The sequence below is a fragment of the Manacus candei genome, unplaced genomic scaffold (genome assembly GCF_025592945.1).
Source record: "Manacus candei isolate 608988 ecotype Guabito, Panama unplaced genomic scaffold, ASM2559294v1 h1tg000049l, whole genome shotgun sequence".
Classification (NCBI taxonomy): Eukaryota; Metazoa; Chordata; class Aves; order Passeriformes; family Pipridae; genus Manacus; species Manacus candei.
This window is the reverse complement of record NW_026138097.1, coordinates 4,176,797-4,199,491: the sequence shown is the minus strand read 5'-3', so window position 1 is coordinate 4,199,491 and position 22,695 is coordinate 4,176,797. Positions and strand designations below refer to the sequence as shown.

Genomic DNA, 22,695 nt, shown 5'->3' with positions numbered 1-22,695 from the left:
CCTGCCTCGCATGTTCTTAAGAGAGCTCAGTCTCCCAACTAGCCTCCCGGCCGTCCCTCCCTCTGCTCCATAAAGTGTTTCCTCGGAAAACACAGCGGTCTTTTCTTTGTCGAGCAGTTCCTGTTTCCTTGCTTTACTCTCTGTCCTTCAGAGAATTCCTGCAGTCCGTCCTTCTCTTTCCTACTTTCCTTTCTCTCTTGCTTTGCTTATAGTCCCGCAGCTTTCCATTCTTCAGTGACTCCAGCAATCCAACTCTCTTTCCCGCACTCATCCCTCCAGCAAATTCTAATAGACACGTCCATTGCTGCACGCCTTGACATTCACCTAAAATTTTTCTCCGTCTGGTCCTGACTGTTTCTGTGCCCTTTCTTCTGGGAAAAAACATCCAGTGCAAAAAGCAATTCTGACGGCTTTTCTTCTTTATCTCCCCGCCAGTGTCTGCAGGCAGAGCCCAGGTGCAACAGGACCAATTGGTAGAGACCGCGGAGGGCAGTGAAATCGCCATCAAGGGCTCAAACATGAAGTGATCACACGCCAAATTACGAATCGGCGATTTTATCCCTTTCTATCGGCGGCTCCCGGGCCACAGCCCTGAACTCCTCGCACGCGCTGCTAAAGGGTCCAGCGAGCTGCCGGAACCAGCGGGGCGGCCGTCGTTGCCGAGAGATGGCCCTTGGACCTTCGTCTGGCTCTCCGGGCCCAGTGATTGGGACACGGTTCTGTATTCCTGCGCCCTGGCAGACATGGATTCATTGACACGGTCGTGTTTGGAGTTTTCAGGGGTTTATCTTAGAAATAAAAAAGTCGGTTAATTGCTTCTACAGCGGAGCAAAGTAACGCCTCTAGGAAAAAAGGACGTTTCACTACTACAAAGAACACGGTCTGCAGGAGTTCTCTGAAGGACAGAGAATAAAGTAAAGTAAGGGAAAATAATAAGAGCTGTGAGTGTTCCGAAAGAATGCTTTATGGAGCAGAGGGAGGATACTTCGGAGACTGAGCTCTGTTAAGAACCTGCCAGGCAGGACGGCAGCCTCGAGGGACTTGCACGTGTAACTTAACGGCGGCTCCCACTGTCCCCGGTCGCCAGCCCTGCGCAACGAGCAGAACAGCGGCCAGCGCCGCCAGCCCCGCTTCCCCAAACGCCGCATCCGCCGATCCGCCACCCGGTTTCTCGCGGCCCCCGACAGCCCCGGCTCTCTCTTCAGGCTGAACACCCTCCTCTCCGCCTCTTCTCTCTACCCTGCCGTCCTCCACCAGCTCCGCCCCGGCACTGTGCTCGTCAGGTGCGGGCTGGATGCGGAGGACAGGTGAGACCGGTAGCAGCGGGGCGGCGATCGGAACTCTGCACCGCAGAAGCGACAGACCATGACCTTTTTTCGTGGCCGTCATCTCTTCCCACTCATCTCTCTTTTACTGGCCCGGAGAGAATCCTGAATTGTCCTCCAGGGCACACGCCTTTGAGAATGATCGAGGGGCACGAGAGGCAGAACATCCCTTCGGGTTCAGCACCCCTGCTCAACCTCTCCTGGTCTGTCTTTGGCACCATCCCTGCTGGAAGCAGGAGCAACTCTGCTAGCGAAAAAAAGACCACATTTGCTTCTGTCGGGGGCTGTGGCACCAGTGATACGGCGAGGCAGTGCATGGGAGAGGAACCTTCCCCAGAGAAAGCTTGGATGTGGCATGGCATCTCCCACCTGCTTTGAATTTCATGGAGATGCAACCTCCGTGAGGAGAGCTCTTCTGTGTCCCTCCTCCTTCTCCTCTTGCTCAGAGGACCAGGGAACAGCCTGTCATATCTGAACTGGATGTGCAGGAAGCAGCACATCTGCAGCAGGCTGAGGGGCACTCAGAGGCGGGACTACATGGTATTAAACAAAGCCTAAGATATCTTTGGAATTTCATGGAACCAAAGAGGGGAAAAAAAGAATTAAACCCAATGACCAGAAACCATTGGATCGAACATTTCTTTAATATGTCAGCTGGGGATACATGGGGTACTCTGCCATGCATGGATCAAAGATCTAGTATAAATTTCAGAATATAAATACAGTGATGTTTGAAAGACCCCGCCCCCCTTCACAAGCAGTCGAGAATTAGGTTATGATTTTGACGTCATATAGCATCTTGGGTTTTATTCGTGAAGCAAGACTTCTATCTAGCGTCCATTTCTTCGGGGGGCAGTCATGTTCGGAGAGTGGTCTTCTCGCTAATCAGGCCTCGTAGCATCTCTGATTGATCTATCTGACCTCTCACTCCTAAATTAAATGTTCTAGGACCAAGACATGTGTCATAGAACTTCCCATTTGCTTAAACAATGTTTAATTTTTTAAGCAAATTGGTCTTAACAGAACAATCTCTTATTAAAGAAGATTTCTGAGGCATGTAAGCTAATTTCTTGAAGATGGGCATATGATATACTCTCTGTTAGTTTCCACGTGTTATCTAGATTCTCTCTCCTAAAAATAACAGAAGTCTTAAAAGAATTAGGATATCATTTTTATCTAAGATAAAACTTCTGATGTACTAAGTCATTTAGAAAGGAGATCCTCTCTCATTTTAGTGCCATTGTGACAATATGGGGCTTCACGTAGAACCTGGAACACTGCAGATTCCCCTGGAATCAAAGGGGCATGGTGACACTCTAGGGTCTCATGGAAGAGGGAGGCAGTGCAGAGAGACCTCAAATTAGAGGTTTCCGCAATCATCCACCAGAGGAAGTTCAACAAGGGGACGTGTCAGATTCTGTCGCTGGGATGGGGCAACGTCTGTTGTACGGACAGACTGGGAATGACATGCTACAGAGCAGTGCTGGAAAATGGCCTCTGGGTCGTGGTGGATGGCCATTTGGCCAAGAGTCATTGGTGCCCTGGCGGTGGCTCACTGCTCCGTCACTCAATGGTTTTCAGACACAGGAGTCCTTCCCTTGCACACACCCAGACAGACAGTTCATTGTAGCGGTTAGGCCCTTGTATAACAAGAAATGAATGATGCTCCTCGTGGATGGTGCGACAAAGAGAATTTATTCAAACTCGCGCGCTCTTTTATCCTTACATATCTTGTGACTTTCTTAACCAACCAGTTTACTAACTCTGGGGCATGCTCCTTGGGCTCTGTACCTGGGCACATCCTCTGGGCCACCTTAGCCACGCCTCCTACACAACAATGTCACAATGCCACAATGTCAGGAAACCACCCTAGAGAGTTAATCGCAGATTAGATCAGAGATATACATTTTTGAATTAGACATATTGAAATTGTGCATGCAAATATATATACATCCACAAAACATAACTGCAACTACATCCACTAGACAAAACACAAAATGTAAAACACATAAGTCAGTAGCTTAGCAATCCTTTAGTAAACCAAAATGGATTAACATTAATATTAAGCAGTTGCTCCCTATGAAATAGGAAAATTCTCACGTCAAGCATCTCACACTTATCCATAAAACAGTACAGGCACATATTGAAACACGTGCTAAGTTAAACAAAAGGGGGGAGAACCTGTTTTACCTGCAGGAACCTCTGTAAAAACCTATGTATGTTATCAATTTTTGAGTTGTGACAGTGCTGAAAGAAGCAGGTCTGAAAAGCAGCACACACCTCATGCGTTTGTTTCTTCCAAGTTGCTAATATAGTAAGATTTGACTTCAGGACGATGGATGAGATTCCTAGGTTTGTGACGTGGAGAAAATGACCAACGTGGTGAAAAGCAATCTCTGGAATGTGCGTGGGTGTGTGTGTGTTCGTGTGTGTGTTCAGTGTATGGTGGCCACCGATGTATGTATGAGTGTGTGACTGAAAATAGTTGTTTGACTGGTCAAATAATAAAAGACAAACACCCCACAAAATAACACTACCTCAGCCACAGGTCGCTTTTAAGAAATTGTAGTTTGCTAAGATTACTCTGTTCTTAAATAAAGTTGAATTCCCCAGTTATAAAACCCCTCAGATTAATAAAGTTATAAGTTTATACACAGTTAAGTTAAACCCCAAGTTAATAAAGTAATTATCCAAGTTGCACTACCCTATAGGAATATAAGAAGGTTTTAAAAAGGTCTGCATTAGAGTTAAGAAACTGAGCAAGCACTGTGCTGGATCACTGCGAAGCTTAGTAGTTTTATAATGTTCTGATTGTTAAAATTGTTGTTTGCATTGTTGTCTGCATTTTTGTTCATACTGTTTTTGTGACTTCTTAATATAATTAGAAGAGGGGATGTGTAGGAGGCGTGGCTAAGGTGGCCCAGAGGATGTGCCCAGGTACGGAGCCCAAGGAGCATGCCCCAGAGTTAGTAAACTGGTTGGTTAAGAAAGTCACATGATATGTAAGGATAAAAGAGCGCGCGAGTTTGAATAAATCCTCTTTGTCTCACCATCCACGAGGAGCATCATTCATTCCTTGTTATACAAGGGCCTAACCGCAACAAGCAACTAACTCAGGTGTTTTACACTTTTGTGATTTGTCTAGTGAGTGTAGTAGCAGTTATGTTTTGTGGATGTATATCTATTTGCATGTACAATTTCAATATGTCTAATTCAAAAATGTATATCTCTGATCGCCAGGCTTCATCTACTATTAACTCTCTAGGGTGGTTTCCTGACACTGTGGCATACCTTGATAATGTAGCTTTATTACCTGTTATTTTGAATGGTCTCTTAGAGAACCTGTATTCTGATGGAGGACGAATGAGGCAATTGTTTGCCTTAAAACTCTGGGTATAGTGTTAAACATTGCTGCTTTAGCAGCCTTTCAGTTTCTGTCAGTCATTGGCTGTGACGTCTCAGGATGTGATTTTGTGTGCATTTGTATAGAAATCATACCTTTTGTAACTCACAGGAACCAACCAGAACGCATTTCAAACAACAGGTAAGGGTTAACAACATCTCAAGGAAATTCGCTTTCAAAACAGGTTATCAACTTCATACTATAATAAGCACAATCATAACATCAACGGATTGTTTTAAATTTTTCCAAGGTAATGACAATCAGTCCAGAACTATACAGAAGCTTAGTTCATGGCTTGTAGTTTTCTTACTGTTCCGTGGCAGGATTTATTTAAGTCTATTGCAGCATATTGAGTTTTCCTAGATGCATGTGAGAAGGCCCTGAGGCCTTTCACTGCTTCAGTTTTGCATCTAGTGTGGGTTTTAAAGGTAAACTGTTGATTTCTGCCCCAATCTGTGCTTAAGGAGATGGATTAAAATATTACCACTAAAACTTGCCAGGGCATCTTGAAATCCAGTGTCCTCAGCTGTCATCCTATCCAAATTGTCCTTTCAAAGCTGGAATGTTGGTAAAGGCAGGATTTCTTCCATCCAGTTCTTCAGTCGTGCTCTGCCCTAAATGACAAGCTTACAAACTCAATAGCAACTTACACAGATTTAGGTGGTGAGGTATGACAGAAGAGGCTGTTTTAGAACCAACAGCGGGCTTCTCTCAGTTTGATCCCACTGAAACAAAGCTGCAATGCTTCATACCTGCTGGAAACAAAAACTAGGCAGATTTGCCTGTCAGGATCTCTCTTGTTTTCTTTGCTTTTCGTTACCTTGGTATAATTTTCTACCATTTGGTTTGCCTCTGCAGTTAGCAATTTGTCAGACTTTAAGTTGGAGTTCTCCCCTAGCAACACAAAGAGAGGGCAACTGGTAGCCGCCTGAGGTTCCTGCAACTCGTGTAAATACAAATGTTTTTTACCTCGAGCTGTGTCACCTGTGTAGAGCTTTTTTGCTGTGTTGTCTTGTCCATGGCAAGTCCAGAGTTGTGGTTGTTGGATTCTTCCTGAAACAACCTGAAGATCTGCACCTTGGGCAGTTTTGGTTAAAACAGCAGAAACAATTAGCAGTTCATTTCTTGTGGCATTGGTTATTAATGTGTCCTCTGCATACTGGTGTATTATGGCTGCCTGATACTTCATGGAGGTATTTTGCATCCCTTGAGGAAAGGCAGCCCAGCACTGAGTTTGGATAGATTGTGCACTGCTTAAAACCATGATGGAAAAGAGGGGTTTATGGGCATCCTCAGGGTGACGGAGAATGGTAAAGAAATGGTTTTTTGAATCAGTTACCACCTGTGACCAATTTGCTAGAAGCCTTATGGGTAGAGGCAGTCTGATCTGCAAGGTTTCTGCATGTTTTTTGACTGCGTGTTCTGCTGTTAACATCTGTAATGTTTTCCACCTGTCACCTTTCTTTGAGGTACAGGGTACATGGTTATTTTGGGGGGTGGTTACTGGTATATTGTGGCTTGCCTTAAGTAGGTTTCTCTTTTGCACATGAAAAGTAGTACTAAAAAAGAGTACAGTTAGCAATGCTATTACAAGCAATACAATGCTTGCAGCATATCTTTTGTTTTGCGTATGGCACCCTTGGTACAACTGAGTCATTTCTCTGCTGCTAGGGTGTTTGTGGAATGTTGCTATTAGGGGCTTCCAGGGGCAATCCTCCTGAGAGTGATCCATTTCTCCTCAACTAAAACAACTAGCTGTGTGTCTGACTTCCTTGTGTATTCTCATCTGGGCATCTAAAGCTGCAGCTAGAGAGGCAGGTAGTTGCTTCTCAAGGCAAGTTTCTTGATAGGGTTGTACCAGCTCAGTAAAGTCACAGTTCTCCTTTGCAGGAGGGCTCTGCAAAGCTCTTGCATTTTCTCTTTCAAAAGCTAAATGCTTGCACAGCATCTCTCTGGCTTCATTGTATTCAATTTGCTTGTTCAGAGTCCACTGCAGCTGGTCCAAACATCTTAAATTTGTATAACTTTGTAACTCTTTACTGTTGGATAGGTAATCAATTTGATCAGCAGTGAGAATGTTTTCCATAGCTTTTAGGGCTTGCCTGGCTATCTCTCTATGGTATTTTGATTGTGAATCTAAATTACAATTTGCTTTCCCGCCTGATTGATGTGCCGTGGTGTCTGTTTGTAGGTATTTAATACGAACAGAGCAATTTTTCTGGAAATCAGCTAATCAGACCGTATATTGGGTGTCACTGAGAACTAGTTTTATCAGTTCTTTCCAGTCATATGTGGTGAGGGGATAGGTGTGACTCAATGCCTCCAAATATTTAAAAATATTGGTTAAGGACAGACCAGAACCTCTTATCAAATGCCTCAGGTTCTCTGTGGCCTCATACAAGGCCTGACTCTGAGGGGGATGGCTTTGGCTCATATCGTCTGGGCATGCCTGATTAATATTCAGGTTTTCCATTCGAAACCCCCTGTCCAGACATTGCTCCCACATGTTAGCTGACTTCTCCCCCTGTGCCCTATTGATCCCTCCCGTTGGAACCATGTTTGGCTCTTTCTCCCCCTCCTTCTCCCCTTCCTTCTCCCCTCCCCCCATTCCCCCCATCCCTCCCATCCCTCCCCCCTTGTGGTCTCGGCAAAACTGGTTCCCCGTGGGGGGATGGTGGGCGGTGGGTAGGGGGCGGGGTTGGCTCCTCGGCCAGAAAAGAAAGGTTGGAGTTCAGTCTGTGTGGGGGAGGAAAATGGTTGCGGCAATGGCTGCCCACGTGGTCGCTGTTCATTCGCAGCGAAAGGGGGTGAATACACTAAGTTATTCTCCCCATCACTGTAACAGGACTGCCTTGTGTTGACCCGGGGGCCGGAAGTTCGCATGACAATGTCTGTCCCTTCACAGCGACTCGTTTTACTTGGCTCTCGTGTGTCCCGGTATGATCCCTGAGTTTGTATTACCATGTTGTGCTGTGCTTGCTCTCAGCAGTGTGTGCAGGGGGGGTGGGGTGCGGGTTGTTTTGTTCTTCCCTGTGTGCCTCGTGCAGGCAGAGTTTATCAGAGTAAACTGCTTTATGTTGCAAAGTTTGCAAAATGCTAGAGTCTGAGTTTTGCTTCAATGTATCATGAGGTTTCTATGGAAAGCGGGCGTCTTATGTTACCTTATCTCGAGCGGCTGGGAGTCCTTTTGTAGCAATTTTGGGCTAACTTGCAGTCTTTTTTCTGCGGCTTTGGGGGGTCCGGGCTGTTTTGGCTTCGGCGCGGGGGGTGCGCTGTGGTGCTCCGGTGGCGTGGGTGGTTCTGCGCGCGGCTGGGGGCAGCTGCGGCGCGGGGCAGCTCCCGGCGCGGGGGCAGGCTTTGCAGACGCTGGCTCGGCGATGGCAGGCCGTGGGGTTCCGACGCTGGTGGCTGGTGTCCCGGCGCAGGCTGCAAGCTGTGGGCTCAGGGCAGGGTCAGCAGGCGCGGGGCGTCCTCAGCGCGCGTGGCTCGGCAGGCGCCGCGAGGCGCGGGACCGGCGGGCGGTCCTAGCGCCAGACCGGCGGCACAAAGTGGTGAAAAGCGGCGAAAAGTTCTTTTGGGGTTTCCACGGTTTCTGAAAGATTTTTCCTCAGCTTGAAGGGTCTACACTGTCGTCACAGACAGGCAGGGGTCGGCAGGAGGTGGTCAGTCTCCTCTGGTGTGCAGGATGGAGCAGGGCGCTCCGATAGGGTCGCGGTGCAGTTCTACCTTTTCCACGTGGCTTTCGGGCTCAACGCGGTTTCGGCAGGGACAGCGGGCGAACGCGGGCGATATTAAGGCGGCGCTGGGTTCCGTTAAGCGGACACCCCCCTGCGCGGGCCCATGCTGCGGCGCGGGGGGCGGCCAGCACACGTGCTTACTCGGCCTTTTCCCCGGTACTTCCAAACTACGGGTTTAGTAGTTGCTAGGTAACAGGCACTAGGTGCCAGACCGGCGGTGCAGCAGGCACGGAGCTCTGCGCTTTCCACTAGGCAGAAAGGCAATGCGGGGGTTGTGCGGTGGGGCTGGGATTGTACGGGCGGCAGCGAAACCGCTTCTCGTACGTTTATCCGGCGTAGTCGGCAGCGGAATGCCGCTTTTACCAGATGACCGACATTCAGGGGACCAACAGGCTTTTCCCTGACGATCTTAAGGTGCTCCGCGGCTCGGGTCTTCGAGCTGCAGGCACGTCTTGCCCAGGGAGCAGTCTCCCAGTCCGACTCACCGCTTTTGATGTTGCGTTGACCCTCTCCGCTCTCTCTGGTTGCCTGCTCTGACCTCTCGCCTACTTCCTTAACTATTTCTTCTCTTCTTCCGTGCACTATCTAATATTTTTCGAGCTTGCTAAACTAACTGTCTGTCTCTTAGATGCGACTAAGACCACGGGGTTTATTGACGTCAGGGTTTTTTGTGGTAAAGTCCCCCATCTCCGAAAATTGAGACGATCCCGGAGACACCAGCTGATCTCCTGATCCAGGATAGATATCTTGCTTAATCTAAGCTAAAAATGTCCCTGTTCAGGCGCCATATGTAGCGGTTAGGCCCTTCTATAACAAGGAATGAATGATGCTCCTCATGGATGGTGAGACAAAGAGAATTTATTCAAACTCGCGCGCTCTTCTATCCTTACATATCATGTGACTTTCTTAACCAACCAGTTTACCAACTCTGGGGCATGCTCCTTGGGCTCTGTACCTGGGCACATCCTCTGTGCCACCTTAACCACGCCTCCTACAGTTCATGGCAGCAGGGGCAGTATCTCCTGGGGCTCCTGCTGCCATACCCGGAGCCTGGATACAACTCAGCCCTTGTTGAGTGCCGCATGCTCTGCCACTATCTGAGAAGACCCACGGCCTGAGGGATGGGCACGGGGAGCTCTGACCACGGAAGCACATCCCAGAGCTGCATCCAGGGGCTTTGCCAGGGTTTAATACTGTAAATTCAAAGGGAAACCGAGACACTTTTTGTCCCACATAACTTCAAGGCTCCCCCAGGAGGCTGCTGGCAATTGTACTTGCTCAGGGTCATCTACCCACGCCACCACCAGGTGTGTGCTCAAGAGTTGTCTCTTCAATGCAAAGAGTGGCACCCTGTTTAGTCCTTCCGTGTCTCTCCAGAAAAGGCTAAAGAAATTCTGTGGCCTCGATGAGAAGCCAGTGCACAGGGGAATGGGCCACACCCTTCCCTGGTGGTCCTTCATGTCCTTCTACTGAGTTGAGAGCGATGGGATGGAGAATGAACCTTTTGGCTGTGCCTCAATGTGCCCGTCAACCTGCTGCAAATGTGCTGCTTCCAACACATCCAGTTCAGATATGACAGGCTGTTCCCTGGTCCTCTGAGCAAGAGAAGAAGGAGGAGGGACACAGAAGAGTTCTCCTCAGAGAGGTTGCATCCCCATGAAGTCCAAAGCAGGTGGGAGATGCCACGCCATGTCCAAGCTTTCTCTGTGGAAGGTGTTTCTCCCATGCACTGCCTCGCCGCAGCACTGGTGCCACAGGCCCTTGCAAAAGCCCAGGTGGTCTTTGTCACCAGCAGAAGTGCTCCTGTTACCAGCAGGGATTTTCCCCGAGACAGGCCTACGGCGAGGCAGTACATGCGAGAAGTACCATCCCCAGAGAATCCTTGGACGTGGCATAGCACCTCCGAACTTCTTTGCACTTCATGGTGATGCAGCCTCTCTGAGGAGAGTTCTTCTGTCTCCCTCCTCCTGCTCCTCTTGCTCAGAGGACCAGGGAACAGCTTGTCATATCTGAACTGGATGTGCTGGAACCAGCACGTCTGCAGAAGGTTGACGGGCTCTTAGAGGCAGAGCCAAAAGTTTCATTCTCTTTCCCATCTCTGTCAACTCAGTAGAAGGACATGAAGGACCACCAGGGAAGGGTGTGATCCCATGTGCACACACGGAAGGACTAGTGAGAATTTGCATTGAGGAGGCAAGTCTTGAGCTGGGGTCGCTGTAGGGAGATGACCCTGAACCAGTACAATTGCCATCAGCCACCCTGGGGGAGCCTTGAAGTTATGTGGGACAAAGAAGGTCTCGTTGTCACTTCGAATTTACGGTACTAAACCCTGGTAAAGCCCCTGGAAACAGCTTTGGGACGTGCTTCCGTGGTCAGAGCTCCCCGTACCCATCCCTCAGGCCGTGGGGCTTCTCAGATAGTGGCAGAGAATGCGGCACTCCACAAGGGCTGAGTTGTGAAGCCCCATATTGTCAGAATGGCACTAAAATGAGAGAGAATCTCCTTTCTAAACTACTTAGTGCATCAGAAGATGAGAGGGAAGAGATATTGTGGGAGAAAAAAGCTCATGGTCTGTCAATCTTGAACACCTCGATATCAATCCTCACCCCTCCTTCCTAACCCGGCCCCACCACCACTGTGAAGAGCCCCGACCGCCACCACGATACCGCTGCTGCTGCCTGCCATCCACACCCAGCCCCCACCGGACGAGAGTCCGAGAATCGCTGGCACCCGGCGCAGTACCCGGGCAGAGTTGGATGAGGAGGGCCGGGGAGGGAGAAGAAGGGAGAAGAGGTGGAGAGGAGGCGACCCCACCGTAGCAGAGAGACGGGGCTGTCGGGGGCAGCGAGAGGCCGGGCGGTGGATCGGTGGATGCTTCTCTGGAGGAGAGCGGGACTGGCGGCGCTGGCCGCGGTTCTGCTCGGTGCACAAGGCTGGCACACCGTAGGGACAGCGACTGGGGTGGCCATGCAGGTCCCTCGGGGCTGGCGTCCTGCCTCGCATGTTCTTAAGAGAGCTCAGTCTCCCAACTAGCCTCCCGGCCGTCCCTCCCTCTGCTCCATAAAGTGTTTCCTCGGAAAACACAGCGGTCTTTTCTTTGTCGAGCAGTTCCTGTTTCCTTGCTTTACTCTCTGTCCTTCAGAGAATTCCTGCAGTCCGTCCTTCTCTTTCCTACTTTCCTTTCTCTCTTGCTTTGCTTATAGTCCCGCAGCTTTCCATTCTTCAGTGACTCCAGCAATCCAACTCTCTTTCCCGCACTCATCCCTCCAGCAAATTCTAATAGACACGTCCATTGCTGCACGCCTTGACATTCACCTAAAATTTTTCTCCGTCTGGTCCTGACTGTTTCTGTGCCCTTTCTTCTGGGAAAAAACATCCAGTGCAAAAAGCAATTCTGACGGCTTTTCTTCTTTATCTCCCCGCCAGTGTCTGCAGGCAGAGCCCAGGTGCAACAGGACCAATTGGTAGAGACCGCGGAGGGCAGTGAAATCGCCATCAAGGGCTCAAACATGAAGTGATCACACGCCAAATTACGAATCGGCGATTTTATCCCTTTCTATCGGCGGCTCCCGGGCCACAGCCCTGAACTCCTCGCACGCGCTGCTAAAGGGTCCAGCGAGCTGCCGGAACCAGCGGGGCGGCCGTCGTTGCCGAGAGATGGCCCTTGGACCTTCGTCTGGCTCTCCGGGCCCAGTGATTGGGACACGGTTCTGTATTCCTGCGCCCTGGCAGACATGGATTCATTGACACGGTCGTGTTTGGAGTTTTCAGGGGTTTATCTTAGAAATAAAAAAGTCGGTTAATTGCTTCTACAGCGGAGCAAAGTAACGCCTCTAGGAAAAAAGGACGTTTCACTACTACAAAGAACACGGTCTGCAGGAGTTCTCTGAAGGACAGAGAATAAAGTAAAGTAAGGGAAAATAATAAGAGCTGTGAGTGTTCCAAAAGAATGCTTTATGGAGCAGAGGGAGGATACTTCGGAGACTGAGCTCTGTTAAGAACCTGCCAGGCAGGACGGCAGCCTCGAGGGACTTGCACGTGTAACTTAACGGCGGCTCCCACTGTCCCCGGTCGCCAGCCCTGCGCAACGAGCAGAACAGCGGCCAGCGCCGCCAGCCCCGCTTCCCCAAACGCCGCATCCGCCGATCCGCCACCCGGTTTCTCGCGGCCCCCGACAGCCCCGGCTCTCTCTTCAGGCTGAACACCCTCCTCTCCGCCTCTTCTCTCTACCCTGCCGTCCTCCACCAGCTCCGCCCCGGCACTGTGCTCGTCAGGTGTGGGCTGGATGCGGAGGACAGGTGAGACCGGTAGCAGCGGGGCGGCGATCGGAACTCTGCACCGCAGAAGCGACAGACCATGACCTTTTTTCGTGGCCGTCATCTCTTCCCACTCATCTCTCTTTTACTGGCCCGGAGAGAATCCTGAATTGTCCTCCAGGGCACACGCCTTTGAGAATGATCGAGGGGCACGAGAGGCAGAACATCCCTTCGGGTTCAGCACCCCTGCTCAACCTCTCCTGGTCTGTCTTTGGCACCATCCCTGCTGGAAGCAGGAGCAACTCTGCTAGCGAAAAAAAGACCACATTTGCTTCTGTCGGGGGCTGTGGCACCAGTGATACGGCGAGGCAGTGCATGGGAGAGGAACCTTCCCCAGAGAAAGCTTGGATGTGGCATGGCATCTCCCACCTGCTTTGAATTTCATGGAGATGCAACCTCCGTGAGGAGAGCTCTTCTGTGTCCCTCCTCCTTCTCCTCTTGCTCAGAGGACCAGGGAACAGCCTGTCATATCTGAACTGGATGTGCAGGAAGCAGCACATCTGCAGCAGGCTGAGGGGCACTCAGAGGCGGGACTACATGGTATTAAACAAAGCCTAAGATATCTTTGGAATTTCATGGAACCAAAGAGGGGAAAAAAAGAATTAAACCCAATGACCAGAAACCATTGGATCGAACATTTCTTTAATATGTCAGCTGGGGATACATGGGGTACTCTGCCATGCATGGATCAAAGATCTAGTATAAATTTCAGAATATAAATACAGTGATGTTTGAAAGACCCCACCCCCCTTCACAAGCAGTCGAGAATTAGGTTATGATTTTGACGTCATATAGCATCTTGGGTTTTATTCGTGAAGCAAGACTTCTATCTAGCGTCCATTTCTTCGGGGGGCAGTCATGTTCAGAGAGTGGTCTTCTCGCTAATCAGGCCTCGTAGCATCTCTGATTGATCTATCTGACCTCTCACTCCTAAATTAAATGTTCTAGGACCAAGACATGTGTCATAGAACTTCCCATTTGCTTAAACAATGTTTAATTTTTTAAGCAAATTGGTCTTAACAGAACAATCTCTTATTAAAGAAGATTTCTGAGGCATGTAAGCTAATTTCTTGAAGATGGGCATACGATATACTCTCTGTTAGTTTCCACATGTTATCTAGATTCTCTCTCCTAAAAATAACAGAAGTCTTAAAAGAATTAGGATATCATTTTTATCTAAGATAAAACTTCTGATGTACTAAGTCATTTAGAAAGGAGATCCTCTCTCATTTTAGTGCCATTGTGACAATATGGGGCTTCACGTAGAACCTGGAACACTGCAGATTCCCCTGGAATCAAAGGGGCATGGTGACACTCTAGGGTCTCATGGAAGAGGGAGGCAGTGCAGAGAGACCTCAAATTAGAGGTTTCCGCAATCATCCACCAGAGGAAGTTCAACAAGGGGACGTGTCAGATTCTGTCGCTGGGATGGGGCAACGTCTGTTGTACGGACAGACTGGGAATGACATGCTACAGAGCAGTGCTGGAAAATGGCCTCTGGGTCGTGGTGGATGGCCATTTGGCCAAGAGTCATTGGTGCCCTGGCGGTGGCTCACTGCTCCGTCACTCAATTTTTTTTTCAGACACAGGAGTCCTTCCCTTGCACACACCCAGACAGACAGTTCATTGTAGCGGTTAGGCCCTTGTATAACAAGAAATGAATGATGCTCCTCGTGGATGGTGAGACAAAGAGGATTTATTCAAACTCGCGCGCTCTTTTATCCTTACATATCATGTGACTTTCTTAACCAACCAGTTTATTAACTCTGGGGCATGCTCCTTGGGCTCTGTACCTGAGCACATCCTCTGGACCAGCTTAGCCACGCCTCCTACACACCCCCTCTTCTAATTATATTAAGAAGTCACAAAAACAGTATGAACAAAAATGCAGACAGCAATGCAAACAACAATTTTAACAATCAGAACATTATGAAACTACTAAGCTTCGCAGTGATCCAGCACAGTGCTTGCTCAGTTTCTTAACTCTAATGTAAACCTTTTTAAAACCTTCTTATATTCCTATAGGGTAGTGCAACTTGGATAATTACTTTATTAACTTGGGGCTTAACTTAACTGTGTATAAACTTATAACTTTATTAATCTGAGGGGTTTTATAACTGGGGAATTCAACTTTATTTAAGAACAGGGTAATCTTAGCAAACTATAATTTCTTAAAAACGGCCTGTGGCTGAGGTAGTGTTATTTTGTGGGGTGTTTGTCTTTTATTATTTGACCAGTCAAACAACTAATTTCACTCATTCACTCATACATACGTCAGTGGCCACCGTACACTGAACACACACACGAACACACACACACACTCCAGAGATTGCTTTTCACCACGTTGGTCATTTTCTAATGTAAACTTGAAACATAACATAACTCTTTTCCAAACTTCTGCGTTGCACTGGTTCTTGCTGCTGTGGTCACATATTTGAATAGGATTTTTCACACCTGGAAGAAACCTGTTGGAGTTTTTTCTTATAACTTTTAGGCATAACTTTCTTTCCATGTCACAAACCTAGGAATCTCATCCATCGTCCTGAAATCAAATCTTACTATGATTAGCAACTTGGAAGAAACAAACGCCTGAGGTGTGTGCTGCTTTTCAGACCTGCTTCTTTCAGCACTGTCACAATTCAAAAATTGATAACATAAATAGGTTTTTACAGATGTTCTTGCAGGTTACACCAGTTCTCCCCCCTTTTGTTTAAACTTAGTACGTGTTTCAATATGTGCCTGTACTGTTTTATGGATAAGTGTGAGATGCTTGACGTGAGAATTTTCCTATTTCATAGGGAGTAACTGCTTAATATAAATGTTAATCCATTTTAGTGTACCAAAGGGTTGCTAAGCAACTGAACGAAGCGTGGCTAAGGTGGTACAGAGGATGTGGCCAGGTACGGAGCCCAAGGAGCATGCCCCAGAGTTAGTAAACTGGTTGGTTAAGAAAGTCACATGATATGTAAGGATAAAAGAGCGCGCGAGTTTGAATAAATCCTCTTTGTCTCACCATCCACGAGGAGCATCATTCATTCCTTGTTATACAAGGACCTAACCGCAACATATGGCGATCCAAAAGGGACTTTTTTAGCTTATATTAAGTGAGATATCTATCCTGGATCAGGAGATCAGCTGGTGTCTCCGGGATCGTCTCAATTTTCAGAGACGGGGGACTTTACCACAAAAAACCCTGACGTCAATAAACCCCGTGGTCTTAGTCGCATCTAAGAGACGGACAGTTAGTTTAGTGAGTTCGAAAAATATTAGATAGTGCACGGAAGAAGAGAAGAAAGAGTTAAGGAAGTAGGCGAGAGGTCAGAGTAGACAACCGGAGAGAGCGGAGAGGGTCAACGCAACATCAAAAGCGGTGAGTCTTGACTGGGATGCACCCCGCACGCCTAAGACTGCTCCCTGGGCGAGACGTGCCTGCAGCTCGGAGACCCGAGCCGCGGAGCACCTTAAGATCGTCAGGGAAAAGCCTGTTGGTCCCCTGAATGTCGGTCATCTGGTAAAAGCGGCATTCCGCTGCCGACTGCGCTGGATCACGTGCAAGAAGCGGTTTCGCTGTCACCCGTACCATCCCAGCCCCACCGCACGACCCCTGCATTGCCTTTCTGCCTAACAGAAAGCGCAGAGCTCCGTGCCTGCTGCACCGCCGGCCCAACACCTAGTGTCTGTTGCCTAGCAACTACTAAAACCGAAGTTTGGAAGTACCGGGGAAAAGGCCGAGCAAACACGTGTACTGGCCGCCCCCCGCACCGCAGCAGGGGCCCACGCCGGGACTATCCACTTAACGGAGCCCAGCACCGCCTTAACATCACCCGCTTTCGCCCGCTGTCCCTGCCGAAACCACGCTGCGTCCGAAAGCCACGTGGAAAAGGTAGAACTGCACCGCGACCCTATCGGAGCCCCCTGCTCCATCCTGAGCACCGGAGGAGACTGGCCACCTCCTACCGACCCCTGCCTGTCTGAGACAACAGTGTAGACTCTTCAAGTTGAGGAAAAACCTTTCAGAAACCGTGGAAACCCCAAAAGAACTTTTTGCCGCTTTTCGTGGCTTTGTGCCGCCGGCCCGGCGCTAGGACCGCCCGCCGGCCCCGCACCTGCCGACCGTGCGCCGCCGCTTTCCCGAGCCCGCAGCTTGCAGCCTGCGCCGGGACACCAGCCACCAGCACCTGAACCCCACGGCCTGCCATCGCCAAGCCAGCGTCTGCTGAACCTGTCCCCGCGCCAGGAGGTACCCCATGCCGCAGTTGCCCCCAGCCGCGCGCAGAACCGCCCACGCTGCCGGAGTAGCACAACGCAATCCCCGCACCGCAGACGGAGAAGCCGGACCCCCCAAAGCCGCAGAAAAAAGACTGCAAGTTAGCCCAAATTGCTACAAAAGGACTCAGAACGTGTGCTCCCAGCCGCTCGAGATAAGGTAACATAAGACGCCCGCTTTCCATAGAAACCTCATGATACATTGAAGCAAAATTCAGACTCTAGCGTTTTGCAAACTTTACAACATAAAGCAGTTTACTCTGATAAACTCTGCCTGCACGAGGCACACAGGGAAGAACAAAACAGCCCACACCCACCCACCACACACTTTGCTGAGAGCAAGCACAGCACAACATGGTAATACAAACTCAGGGATCATACCGGGACACACGAGAGCCAAGTAAAACGAGTCGCTGTGAAGGGACAGACATTGCCATGCGAACTTCCGACCCCCGGGTCAACACAAGGCAGTCCTGTTACAGTGATGGGGAGAATAACTTAGTGTATTCACCCCCTTTCGCTGCGAATGAACAGCGACCACGTGGGCAGCCATGGCCGCAGCCATTTTCCTCCCCCACACACAGACTGAACTCCAACCTTTTTTTTCCGGCCGAGGAGCCAACCCTGCCCCCTAGCCACCGCCCACCATCCCCCCACAGGGAACCGGTTTTACCGAGACCACAAGGGGGGAGGGATGGGAGGAATGGGAGAAATGGGGGGAGGGGGAGAAGGAAGGGGAGAAGGAGGGGGAGAAAGAGCCAAACATGGTTCCACAGAGGGATCAATAGGGCACAGGGGGAGAAGTCAGCTAACATGTGGGAGCAATGTCTGGACAGGGGGTTTCGAATGGAAAACCTGAATATTATTCAGGCATGCCCAGACGATATGAGCCAAAGCCATCCCCCTCAGAGTCAGGCCTTGTATGAGGCCACAGAGAACCTGAGGCATTTGATAAGAGGTTCTGGTCTGTCCTTAACCAATATTTTTAAATATTTGGAGGCATTGAGTCACACCTATCCCCTCACCACATATGACTGGAAAGAACTGATAAAACTAGTTCTCAGTAACACCCAATATACAGTCTGATTAGCTGATTTCCAGAAAAATTGCTCTGTTCGTATTAAATACCTACAAACAGACACCACGGCACATCAATCAGGCGGGAAAGCAAATTGTAATTTAGATTCACAATCAAAATACCATAGAGAGATAGCCAGGCAAGCCCTAAAAGTTATGGACAACGTTCTCACTACTGATCAAATTGATTACCTATCCAACAGTAAAGAGTTACAAAGTTATACAAATTTAAGATGTTTGGACCAGCTGCAGTCGACTCTGAACAAGCAAATTGAATACAATGAAGCCAGAGAGATGCTGTGCAAGCATTTAGCTTTTGAAAGAGAAAATGCAAGAGCTTTGCAGAGCCCTCCTGCAAAGGAGAACTGTGACTTTACTGAGCTGGTACAACCCTATCAAGAAACTTGCCTTGAGAAGCAACTACCTGCCTCTCTAACTGCAGCTTTAGATGCCCAGATGAGAATACACAAGGAAGTCAGACACACAGCTAGTTGTTTTAGTTGAGGAGAAATGGATCACTCTCAGGAGGATTGCCCCTGGAAGCCCCTAATAGCAACATTCCACAAACACCCTAGCAGCAGAGAAATGACTCAGTTGTACCAAGGGTGCCATACGCAAAACAAAAGATATGCTGCAAGCATTGTATTGCTTGTAATAGCATTACTAGTTGTACTCTTTTTTAGCACTACTTTTCATGTGCAAAAGAGAAACCTACTTAAGACAAGCCACAATATACCAGTAACCAGCCCCCAAAATAACCACTTACCCTGTACCTCAAAGAAAGGTGGTAGGTAGAAAACATTACAGGTAGAAAACATTACAGATGTCAACAGCAGAACATGCAGTCAAAAAACATGCAGAAGCCTTGCAGATCGGACTGCCTCTACCTATAAGGCTTCTAGCAAATTGGTCACGAGTGGTAACTGGTTCAAAAAACCATTCCTTTACCATTCTCTGTCACCCTGAGGATGCCCATAAACCCCTCTTTTCCATCATGGTTTTAAGCAGTGCACAGACTATCAAAAATGCTGCTGAGTTGCCTTTCCTCAAGGATGCAAAATACCTCGATGAAGTATCAGGCAGCCATAATACACCATTATGCAGAGGACACATTAATAACCAATGCCACAAGAAATATACTGCTAATTGTTTCTGCTGTTTTAACCAAAACTGCCCAAGGTGCAGATCTTCAGGTTGTTTCAGGAAGAATCCAACAACCACAACTCTGGACTTGCCATGGACAAGACAACACAGCAAAAAAGCTCTACACAGGTGACACAGCTCGAAGTAAAAAACATTTGTATTTACACGAGTTGCAGGAACCTCAGGCAGCTACCAGTTGCCCTCTCTTTGTGTTGCTAGGGGAGAACTCCAACTTAAAGTCTGACAAATTGCTAACTGCAGAGGCAAACCAAATGTTAGAAAAAAATACTAAGGTAATAAAAGGCAAAGAAAACAAGAGAGATCCTGAAAGGCAAATCTGCCTAGTTTTTGTTTCCAGCAGGTATGAAGCATTGCAGCTTTGTTTCAGTGGGATCAAACTGAGAGAAGCCCGCTGTTGGTTCTAAAACAGCCTCTTCTGTCATACCTCACCACCTAAATCTGTGTAAGTTGCTATTGAGTTTGTAAGCTTGTCATTTAGAGCAGAGCACGACTGAAGAACTGGATGGAAGAAATCCTGCCTTTACCAACATTCCAGCTTTGAAAGGACAATTTGGATAGGATGACAGCTGAGGACACTGGATTTCAAGATGCCCTGGCAAGTTTTAGTGGTAATATTTTAATCCATCTCCTTAAGCACAGATTGGGGCAGAAATCAACAGTTTACCTTTAAAAACCACACTAGATGCCAAACTGAACCAGAGAAAGGCCTCAGGACCTTCTCACATGCATCTAGGAAAACTCAATATGCTGCAATAGACTTAAATAAATCCTGCCACGGAAGAGTAAGAAAACTACAAGCCATGAACTAAACTTCTGTATAGTTCTGGACTGATTGTCATTACCTTGGGAAAATTCTAAAACAATCCTTTGATGTTATGATTGTGCTTATTATAGTATGAAGTTGATAACCTGTTTTGAAAGTGAATTTCCTTGAGATGTTGTTAACCCTTACCTGTTGTTTGAAATGCGTTCTGGTTGGTTCCTGTGAGTTACAAAAGGTATGATTTCTATACAAATGCACACAAAATCACATCCTGAGACGTCACAGCCAATGACTGACAAAAACTGAAAGGCTGCTAAAGCAGCAATGTTTAACAGTATACCCAGAGTTTTAAGGCAAACAATTGCCTCATTCGTCCTCCATCAGAATACAGGTTCTCTAAGAGACCATTCAAAATAACAGGTAATAAAGCTACATTATCAAGGTATGCCACAGTGTCAGGAAACCACCCTAGAGAGTTAATAGTAGATGAAACCTGGCGATCAGAGATATACATTTTTGAATTAGACATATTGAAATTGTACATGCAAATAGATATACATCCACAAAACATAACTGCTACTACACCCACTAGACAAATCACAAAAGTGTAAAACACCTGAGTTAGTTGCTTGTTGCGGTTAGGCCCTTGTATAACAAGAAATGAATGATGCTCCTTGTGGATGGTGAGACAAAGAGGATTTATTCAAACTCGCGCGCTCTTTTATCCTTACATATCTTGTGACTTTCTTAACCAACCAGTTTACTAACTCTGGGGAATGCTCCTTGGGCTCCGTACCTGGGCACATCCTCTGGGCCACCTTAGCCACGCCTCCTACACATCCCCTCTTCTAATTATATTAAGAAGTCACAAAAACAGTATGAACAAAAATGCAGACAACAATGCAAACAACAATTTTAACAATCAGAACATTATAAAACTACTAAGCTTCGCAGTGATCCAGCACAGTGCTTGCTCAGTTTCTTAACTCTAATGTAAACCTTTTTAAAACCTTCTTATATTCCTATAGGGTAGTGCAACTTGGATAATTACTTTATTAACTTGGGGCTTAACTTAACTGTGTATAAACTTATAACTTTATTAATCTGAGGGGTTTTATAACTGGGGAATTCAACTTTATTTAAGAACAGGGTAATCTTAGCAAACTACAATTTCTTAAAAGCGACCTGTGGCTGAGGTAGTGTTATTTTGTGGGGTGTTTGTCTTTTATTATTTGACCAGTCAAACAACTATTTTCAGTCACACACTCATACATACATCGGTGGCCACCATACACTGAACACACACACAAACACACACACACCCACGCACATTCCAGAGATTGCTTTTCGCCACGTTGGTCAGTCATTTTCTAATGTAAACTTGAAACATAACATAACTCTTTTCCAAACTTCTGCGTTGCTCTGGTTCTTGCTGCTGTGGTCACATATTTGAATAGGGTTTTTCACACCTGGAAGAAACCTGCTTGAGTTTTTTCTTATAACATTTAGGCATAGCTTTCTTTCCATGTCACAAACCTAGGAATCTCATCCATCGTCCTGAAATCAAATCTTACTATGATTAGCAACTTGGAAGAAACAAATGCCTGAGGTGTGTGCTGCTTTTCAGACCTGCTTCTTTCAGCACTGTCACAATTCAAAAATTGATAACATAAATAGGTTTTTACAGATGTTCTTGCAGGTTACACCAGTTCTCCCCCCTTTTGTTTAACTTAGCACGTGTTTCAATATGTGCCTGTACTGTTTTATGGATTCGTGTGAGATGCTTGACGTGAGAATTTTCCTATTTCATAGGGAGCAACTGCTTAATATTAATCCTAATCCATATTAGTGTACTAAAGGATTGCTAAGCAACTAACTTATGTGTTTTACACTTTTGTGTTTTGTCTAGTGGATGTAGTTGCAGTTATGTTTTGTGGATGTATTTTGCATGCACAATTTCAATATGTCTAATTCAAAAATGTATATCTCTGATCGCCAGGCTTCATCTGCTATTAACTCTCTAGGGTGGTTTCCTGACACTGTGGCATACCTTGATAATGTAACTTTATTAACTGTTATTTTGAATGGTCTCTTAGAGAACTTGTATTCTGATGGAGGACGAATGAGGCAATTGTTTGCCTTAAAACTCTGGGTATACTGTTAAACATTGCTGCTTTAGCAGCCTTTCAGTTTTTGTCAGTCATTGGTGTGGCGTCTCAGGATATGATTTTGTGTGCATCTGTATAGAAAGCATACCTTTTGTAACTCACAGGAACTAACCAGAACGCATTTCAAACAACAGGTAAGGGTTAACAACATCTCAAGGAAATTCACTTTCAAAACAGGTTATCAACTTCATACTATAATAAGCACAATCATAACATCAAAGGATTGTTTTAGAATTTTCCCAAGGTAATGACAATCAGTCCAGAACTATACAGAAGTTTAGTTCATGGCTTGTAGTTTTCTTACTCTTCCGTGGCAGGATTTATTTAAGTCTATTGCAGCATATTGTGTTTTCCTAGATGCATGTGATAAGGCCCTGAGGCCTTTCTCTGGTTCAGTTTGGCATCTAGTGTGGTTTTTAAAGGTAAACTGTTGATTTCTGCCCCAATCTGTGCTTAAGGAGATGGATTAAAATATT

At 47.3% G+C, this 22,695-nt stretch overlaps 1 protein-coding gene across 6 annotated transcripts in view; it reads right to left on the bottom strand.

The window, feature by feature from the left end:
- The window catches only part of LOC127476175 (uncharacterized), a 320,718-nt gene that overhangs the window by 27,095 nt on the left and 270,928 nt on the right, over window positions 1-22,695 (bottom strand). Inside the window, exons 3-4 of one of the 6 annotated variants that reach the window (XR_007906494.1) lie at window positions 21,462-21,637; window positions 14,727-15,175 (exon numbers count right to left, since the gene is read on the bottom strand). The gene's annotated coding sequence lies outside the window, so the exon portion shown is untranslated. Of the gene's footprint in view, window positions 1-14,726; window positions 15,176-15,307; window positions 15,353-21,449; window positions 21,638-22,695 lie in introns of those variants that run through there. The other 5 variants (XR_007906495.1, XR_007906492.1, XR_007906493.1 and 2 more) reach the window with 5 other exon arrangements.